We start from the raw sequence: 9864 nt of genomic DNA, 5'->3' as shown, positions 1-9864 counted from the left end.
CACACGACCCTCCATTAGTGCCAGATGACTATTGCATGAATAAAATCACATACCCCACTATTTAAACAATCTTAGGCTAAAAGATTCAATCCCACAATGTTTGGACTTTGACGAGAGCTGTTGTAACATCCATAAAAATCATGCCAAATTTAAACTTTTTAAAACATTTCAAAACCATTAGACATTACAAAACTTGTTTTCAAAATAGTATAATATTAGAGTATCCCAGAAACAAAGTCATAAACATGTGGAGTTATACGATCACGTCTTTGCTTTCCCATGGTCATCTGATGTACCTGAAACAAAAACTGAAATCGTAAGCCCAAAGCTTAGTGAGTTCCCCCAAAATACCGATACACTACAAATAGCACATATACAAATAACAACATGTATTGGGTCCACAACTTTATAGACTGGATTACTCATGGACCTACAGTGTGGGTTTGTCTTGCCTTCCGGGCCCACAACTCACATCTGGATTGCCTCTGAGCCCACAATGCGAGTCTGGTATGCCTTACCCAACCCTCAGATCGTATATGGAATGCTCCCAAGCCCACAGTACGAGGCTAACACGCCCTACTCATCCCTCAGCTCATATCTGGAATGCTCCCAAGTCCTTAGTATGAGTCTGGCATGCCCTGCCCGGCCCTCAAGTCATATATGGAATACTCTAGGGTTTGTTGGATACCGCACAGAGCAGTACAACCTCAACCCAACCCACATAATATGTCGACATATAATATAACTAATGCATATACATATAATAGGCTAATAATATAGGTAATCATATTGATCTACAAAACTGGCATAGAAACTAGCATGCATAACTTACTCATACTCAACATAATACCAAACTGCTAGGATATCATATCCAATTGGCCGACATTGGTGCCTTCGTGTCACAACTATAAATTTTGAGCCATGTAATCTATGCATTCAAGTACAGGTGAATCAAAAACTTCAAACAAATACAAGATACAAGTACTATAAGTAGTCATCAAACAATTGGAGACCTTAGAAGTTCTTGTTAAGTCCATTTAGGACTAGGACTTCCTTATTGGATCCAAATGGACCAATGAATTTCCAAATTGGACTATCATGGGTTTAGGACCCTAATTGGGTTCTAATTGGACCCACATTCGTTTATTGCAATATTTTGGGCTAGGTAGAACCTAGAATGAAATAAAACACAAGTTTTGATCCATAATTTAACCTAACCTAGCTTAATAAAGCATAAAAATCACAATTTTATTTTATAAGGCCAATAAATACCCTAAAACTACCTCTAATGTTGGGCTTAGGGGCAAAGAGCCCAATTTTTCCTTCTTCTCTCCCCATTCTCGGCCCAATGCATGAGCCCAAGAGGAAAGGAAACATGTTGACTAGTGAGTGACACCTCACTATTATCTAATGGATTTCTAGGCACATATCACATACCTCCATGCATGTATCACTTCAAATATCACTTCCTCTCTTCTCTCTTCCCACTCTCGGCCGAACCCCCTCTCACACACACCAAAAATATCTCAAATTCTCTCTAGAACACTCAAGAACTCTCCTTCCTCCCCTCTCCAAAAATCTCGAAAATTAGGGACTTTCCAAGAGGATTTTGCAAGTAAATCATCATCTAAGGTAAGATTATGCATAGATCTATGGTTTAAATTCTTTTGTTATCAAAATCCTTTCCTAATCTATGTAAAAATCGTGATCTTGCACCCTAGAACCATCTCAAAATTCGAGATCTTCATCAAAGGGAGCCAAGGCCAAAAACACTTCATTTTTTCCTTCCATTTTCCTTGCAAAACCGAATCAACACCCCAAGGTGAGCTTCATACCCCCTATTTTCTGTTTTTATGAGTTTTGTGGGGGGGGGGGGAATACAAGTGAAAGTGTAGATCTATATGTGTTTGTATGCCTTGTATGATTTCCATGCTTATATGTATGCTTTTATGTGTTTTTATGTTGGATCTAGCCTCAAAACTCATCAAAACCGAGATATAACTTGTGCTACATGATTTTAACTTCAAATATATTTCTAAACACAAAGTGCTTCAAGAAAAATTGGCTAAGTAGTTTAGCAATAATTTCTTTGGGTTAAAAACACAAATTTTGGGCCTAAAATGTGAAAAATGCAAAAATAAGGGCCCAAATCGACATGTCACAGATTCTGATGGATGAAGTGTGCCAAAACAGTTTTCATAAATAAATTTCTGGAAATATACTCATTTAGGGGACTAAAAACATAAATTTTAAGCTTAATGGGTTAAAAATGTAACTTTCGGCCCAATAAGGCCCATTATGCGAATTTTTCTGTTTTGGAGGGCCAAAACTGTAACTTTCTGTAAAACAGTGGACTATAAGTGTTCCAACTCCTTTTCAAAGGTTTAAAATGCTTTTTAAATTTAAAAAGGACCAAAGTTGCAAAAATTTTCCAAATTGGGCCAAAATTGTAAAAATTGCGAAAAGAAGGGGTTAAAACCGTGAAAACTGCATTTTCAAGGACTTAAACTGTTTTTATGAAAAATATGTTGAAAAATATTAATTTCAATAATTTTTGGTGTTAAAATGTCAAGAAAAATAGTTTACGGACTAAACCGGGAAGTATTTAATATAAAGGGTTGAAAATGTAAATTTTACAAATGATGAGGGGCTGAAAACAGGAATATTTCAAGGCTAGTTCAATATACCCAATTTGATCAAATGATGGCACCACGACTATCAACGGAATACAATACATTACAATACCAAAAGTCGTTGTTAAACGAATTGGCTCGGTCTCGAGCCAATAGAAATCTACAACTACTAACACTACGACACTACAATTCATACAAGTAACGTTTGGTTATACATACACATGCGAGTGTGCACAGACGTCTATGCACCATCTTTGGGCCCCACAAGTGTAAAATCTTGTTCGTTGAGCCTAGCTAGCCCAATGACCTGATCTTAAGGCCCGAAGACATTTTTTTTACGGAGTGTTGGGTTTTACCGATCCGACACAACGTAAATGGACTTTCAATGGCTTGTATACCACCGGTCCCCAAGGGTCCTTTGGTCTTGCTAGTAAGGTCTACATTTCATGCGAGGCGGGTCTGGGACCCCTCGTACATTTTATCCCAAACCGGCTAATGGAGTTACCGGGGCCTTCGTGACCTCTTTCTCTTCGGATGTGGGACTACACCTAGTCAGGGCGATTGGATAACGTGATTAGTACTGACGACGCCTTCGGAGTCGTTAGTATAACTACAAACTGGGCGTTTGTGTAACGCGGGTTTGTAGTAAATAATCATGCTCGAGAACCTTCCAACGTCGCCCGGGACTGACACTATACTCTATGCAATGGTTTCAGTGTAACATCACGTAATTCAAGGAACTAGGAGAACATCGGGTTTTCCTAGGGTTTTCAATACATACAAATTCGAAAGGCATACAACTTCAATGAACATTTATTTTTTTACAAGTATAGAAACAAACAAGCATACCTATGGATCTTCACAAACCTTTTCAAAAGCTTTTCTTTTCAGAAAATATCGGATTTTCTGGTGGTTTTTCAAACAATACAAACATTCGATTTTAATCGCTACTTATGAACTCACCAACATTTCATATGTTGACGTTTTTCAAAATACTTGTATTCTCAGGGAACCAGTGAATCAAGGGAAATCACATTCAGTGACGGTTGCGGTTTATTTATGTATGAATCAAACAATTTAATTTTTGGGAATGTAATGTTAGACAATGTTTGATATGTAAACACTACTGGTTGTACTATGTTGATGAATGGTAACGAATGTTGTTATGTTTCATATATATTCAATGTTATGGTATACAATTGAGTCACGGCAAGCCCCCGGACGTTTCCGCCGTCTGGTTCGGGGGTGTGACAGGTTGGTATCAGAGCTTTGTTTATAGTGAACTAGCATGTCGAGCCATACATTGATATGCAACTATAAACCAAAAAGAGGGACTAACATAACTCTGAACAGAACGAGTAAATAAAACACACTTGCTTGCATTAGGAATAAGGACCTAACGCTGAATCAAACACAATAATGCTGGTATCTTGGTTAATTCGGGACTGTTCTTAGGGATACCAAGGAGTGAATGTAGCCTGATCAACTACATTCTCTTCAAGGTAAAACTAACACACGTCTTGATGAGATCGGGATAGCCAGGGAACCAAAAACTATACCCTTATCACCCAAAAAGAGAATGTTGCTTAGTATGTATGATAGATATAGCATCCTAGGATAATGTAGTATATTTACGTACTCGCGCAGACAGCATGGCTGGTTTTCATCACCCGGGAGACCCCTACTTCCCTAATCAGGGAAACAACGGGTGGCTAGAGGAGTCCGAGGAGGAACCTGAGGAGGAGCCTGAGGAGGAACCTGAGGAAGAGCCTGAAGAGGAACCCGAGGAGGACCCCGAGGAGGAACCTGACGGGGAACCGCAGGCAGAAGCCGAAGGCGAGCCTGTCGAACCCGAAGAAGACGAAGAGCATTTCGAAGAGGAGCTCGATGATAGCGACGGGGGTGATTCGGATGCGGAGTCCGAAGTCATCAACCCCCCTTACCCAATCCGGGTGCCTGCATATCGAGTGGGCCCCACTGGCCCTACACCTCCCTGGGGTATGGACCTCTGGAGATGGAGCAGACAGCAGGGACAGCGACCCCCGTACGGCATGTCACGCGAGTTCTTTGACCTGAGAGACGGAGGGCCGGCTGATCGAGCCCTTCCAGTCATGGTGAAACGGTTACGGAATACGGGCGATCTTGCCCAGGACACTGCGGATCAGGTACACCAATTGAGGACTAGGGTCGAGCGTGCGGAGCAGGAGACGCGTGACGTCCTTCGAGAGTTTCACATGAGACAGGTTCGGTGGGAGTCTCGACTCCGGGACGCGGAACGCTTGGTTGCTCGTCTTCAGGGAGCATCCACATCTTCGGCACCACCTCCTGACGCAGCTCATCGCGGTTAGGAATAGACTTATTATAGTAGGTTATTAGGAACTATGTTATGTACTCCGGCTCTATGTTTAAGTGACTACACTACTCATGGAGCCGTTATGCTGTCGGATTAGCATTACTTATGTATGCTCCTACGAGCAAATTTTCTTGTACTAAATGCGGATAATATTAATAAACTTTTGTGTGTTTTACTATTCTCAGTTGTTATGTGTTGAGACGTTATGATTGTATGCTTGATGATAGTAACGTTTAGGTTCGTACCATACACCTAGTTAGTAGAGTCGCCACCTCACGGAAACCACGTACACTCAACATCTTTCCGTTTCGTGACAGAAAGATGCCTCGCCCAGCTACTCGCGGAAATCCCGAACCAACCCCGCCGGAAGTTGACTCCACTGCTTTCCAGGCAGCCGTGTCTGCTGCAGTCACAGCAGCGATGGCACAACTTCACCGAGGAAACAACGGAGGAGGTAACGGGCAAGGATCTGGAAGTTCGAACAACGGGGCGAACCAAGGACTCACTAAAACGTGCACCTACAAGGATTTTGCGAACGCTAAACCCCGAACTTTCAACGGTACCGGAGGAGTGATCGCCCTAAAGCGATGGATCGAGAAGGTAGAGTCGGTATTCGAGATATGCGAGTGCCCCGAGCAGATGAAAGTGAAGTTCGCGGCCTGCACTTTGGTGGACCAAGCACTCACTTGGTGGAATGGTCATGTGGAAGCCATGACACTCCCGGTCGCCAACTCTATTCCCTGGGCAGAGATGAAAGAGATGTTGACGGCTGAGTACTGCCCCCGAGGCGAAATACAGAAGATGGAGCAGGAACTATGGAATCTCACGGTGCAGAATGGGAACATCGATGCTTACATATCGAGATTCAGCGAACTATCTCTGTTGTGCCCGGGTATGATCACTTCAGAGGAGAAGAAGATTGAACGATTCATTTGGGGACTGACATCCCCCATTCAAGGAAATGTGATAGCTGCGAACCCTGAAACTTTTGACAGTGCGAAGAGATTGGCAAAGAGGTTATATGATCATAACCACAAAAAGGGCGAGAAACCGGTAGAGGCTGAGAAGAAAAAGGAGGGTGATGGTAAGAAAGGATGGAACAACAAGAGAAAGGGGCGTCAGGGCCCCGAGGCCTCTAAAAAGCAGCAAACAGTGGCAGTTAACGCTGTCACTGCACCGGTTCCAACCACACCACATGCTCCAGCCTCAACTGCTTCAAACACTTCAAGACCCTATTCCGGTACTCATCCCAAATGCAACAAGTGCGGTTTCCATCACCAAGGAGAATGTAGGGAGTTCCATTGCACCAGTTGCAACCGAAGGGGACACACTGCAAAGTTCTGCAGGACTTATCCTTCTCAGAACCAGAATCAGGGAAACAACCAGAACAACAACAACCCTCGCAATAACAACAACACCAATGCCGGTGGCAACAATGCAGGGCTTAGTCACACCTGTTTCGGGTGTGGAAGGACGGGACACTTCCGTCGAGATTGCCCTAACAACAACAACTCAGGAAACAGAGGAGCAGGAAGAATGCTGACTATGGGTCAGAGTGATGCAGTTCAGGACCCCGCAGTTGTGACCGGTACGTTCCTCCTAAACCACACTTATGCATGCATCTTATTTGATACCGGAGCGGAGCGAAGTTTCGTAAGCGAGAAGTTTAAACACTTATTAAAACAACAACCCCAAAAGCTGAATGAAACCTATACGGTGGAAATGGCCAATGGGAAGACCGAATCCACTAGAGAAATCTACACTGGATGTACCCTAACCCTTAACCAACACGTCTTACGAATAGATCTGATGCCAGTGTCAATTAGGAGTTTCGATGTGATTATCGGCATGGATTGGTTAAGCCCCCACCATGCTGAGGTTTTGTGCCACGAGAAGGCCGTTCGCCTTCGTCTCCCGAATCACGAAACCCTAGTAATTTACGGAGACAAGCCTAGCACGAATCTTCGTCTTATCTCGTGCATCAAAGCACAAAAACATCTGCGAAAGAACAACTTAGCGTTCTTGGCCCACATAGTGGACAAGACCAAAGAAGAAATTAACATCCAAGACATTCCGGTAGCGTGTGAATTCCCGGACGTGTTTCCTGAAGATCTCCCAGGAGTACCCCCAGAGAGACAGGTTGAGTTCCGAATCGACCTCGTCCCAGGAGCAACTCCTCTCGCTAAATCACCATATCGATTGGCACCTGCTGAAATGCAGGAATTGTCCAGCCAACTCAGTGAGCTTCTGGACAAGGGATTTATCCGACCTAGCTACTCGCCATGGGGAGCTCCGGTGCTCTTTGTCAAGAAGAAGGACGGATCTTTCAGAATGTGCATCGATTACAGAGAGTTGAATAAACTCACTGTTAAAAACCGCTACCCACTCCCTCGGATCGATGATCTATTCGACCAGCTCCAAGGAGCTAGCTATTTTTCTAAAATTGATCTACGATCCGGATACCATCAACTCAAGGTCCGAGAAGAAGATATCCCTAAAACCGCTTTTCGAACCCGCTATGGACATTATGAATTCGTCGTAATGCCCTTCGGTCTAACAAATGCACCCGCCGCATTTATGGACCTAATGAACCGAATCTGTCGACCGTTCTTGGACAACTTCGTCATTGTGTTTATCGATGACATCCTCGTCTATTCTCGAAGCAAAGAGGAGCATGGCCAACATCTCCGACAAGTCCTAGAGACGCTGCGATCGGAAAGGCTTTACGCCAAACTCTCTAAGTGTGAGTTTTGGCTACGGAGCGTGAATTTTCTCGGTCACGTAGTTAGCCAAGATGGAATTCATGTGGATCCCTCTAAGGTCAAAGCTGTGGAAGGATGGGCAACTCCGACTACGCCCACAGAAATTCGTCAGTTCTTAGGCCTAGCAGGCTACTATAGGAGATTCATCCAAAACTTCTCTAAAATCGCCAAGCCACTTACCTTGCTTACGCAAAAGAGTGTGCCATTCAAGTGGACAGACCGACAAGAGATTGCGTTTCGAGCCTTGAAGCAAGCTCTTTGTAGCGCTCCTGTACTATCTCTACCCGAAGGGACGGAAGATTTTGTAGTTTACTGTGACGCGTCAAATCAAGGTTTAGGTTGCGTCCTCATGCAACGTGGAAGAGTGATAGCATATGCGTCCCGTCAACTAAAGACGCACGAAGTAAATTACACAACCCATGACCTAGAACTGGGAGCCGTGGTCTTCGCCCTAAAAATTTGGAGGCACTACCTGTACGGTACAAAGTGCACCATCTTCACAGACCACAAGAGCCTCCAGCACATCTTGAATCAGAAGGAGCTGAACATGAGACAACGAAGATGGGTGGAGTTGTTAAACGACTACGAATGCGAGATCAAGTACCATCCAGGCAAGGCCAACGTGGTAGCTGACGCATTAAGTCAGAAGGAATACACAAATCGCCGTGCGAAAACGCACTCGATAACCATTCAGTCTCATCTGACCGCTCAAATTGCATCAGTCCAGGCAGAGGCTATGAAAACGGAAAATAGAACTAGCGAGGCATTACGCGGAATGGAGAAGAACCTGGAAGTCAAAGAGAATGGGGTATACTACTTCATGAACCGTATTTGGGTTCCAAAGATCGGAGGATTCAGGGAGATCGTTATGAAGGAAGCCCACAAGACACGATACTCCATTCATCTTGGTTCGGACAAGATGTATTTGGACATTAAGCAGCACTATTGGTGGCCAAACATGAAGGCGGAAATCGCAACTTATGTTAGTAAGTGCCTTACGTGTGCCAAGGTAAAAGTGGAATACCAGAAACCTTCCGGATTGTTACAGCAACCGGCAATCCCTGAGTGGAAATGGGAGGGGATTTCTATGGACTTCGTGACCAAGCTGCCCAAGACGTCGGACGGATTGGACACCATATGGGTAATAATCGACCGACTGACGAAATCTGCCCATTTCCTGCCCATCAAAGAGTCCTACAAGATGGAGAGGCTGACGCGTTTATACCTACGAGAGATTGTAAGACTTCATGGAGTGCCTACTTAGGGCCTACAGCCTATCTGGACCACTCTCGAGCCTTCGTCATGACTAGACCGCCTCGCAGGGCCTACAACCTATCCGGACCGCTCATTGGGCCTTCGGCCTAACTGGACCGCCTCCTTAGGGCCTACAGCCTATCCGGACCGCCCCAGGTATGTTGGCCAACAACATGAAGTAGGACCGCCTCAACCCAACCCCCAAACAAACAAACATGTGCACATGGATAACATACAAACAATAGCATGCATATAACAGTCAAACCGATATAACATATCAGAAGCATAACAATGATCCTATAACCAGGACACCGACCTAACAAGTCACTAATATAGCATCGTAACTACCAGGATGTAAATCAGTAGTCATATCATATGATAATTTGAATACAATCGATAAATGGCCGACCTTGGTTCCTTAGATCCTGTTGATATAGTGAGGATAACTCACCTGGATTTTCTGAAGTCCCGCAGATGAAACTCCAGATGCTGGTTGACAGATTCCTGAACTGCCAACATCAAACAATACCTAATTAATAATCGGGTTCCAAGCTAAATGTCCAACTCACACTCTAAAGACCCAAAAGTCAAATAATGGGCCAAAGCCCAACATATGGCCCAATTTTCCAAATTGGGCCCAAACCTTCATAGGTCTTACCATAAGGCCTAACCATTTAGTCCAGTCCAACATTTAACATTCTAATGGCCCAATATCACCTAATCATAAAGGCCCAGACTATGGCTCATCCATGGCCCATCCATGGCCCAATTTTCTAAATTGGGCCTAAGTTCTTCACATGGGCCTTGTCCTAAAACCCATATAATTATTTAGTCCATTTTCTTATTCTTGGGAAGCCCATTA

Source organism: Lactuca saligna, chromosome 8 (assembly GCF_052625555.1).
Source record: "Lactuca saligna cultivar CGN05327 chromosome 8, ASM5262555v1, whole genome shotgun sequence".
NCBI lineage: Eukaryota > Viridiplantae > Streptophyta > Magnoliopsida > Asterales > Asteraceae > Lactuca > Lactuca saligna.
The sequence above is the reverse complement of the archived record's forward strand: the minus strand, read 5'-3'. Positions refer to the sequence as shown.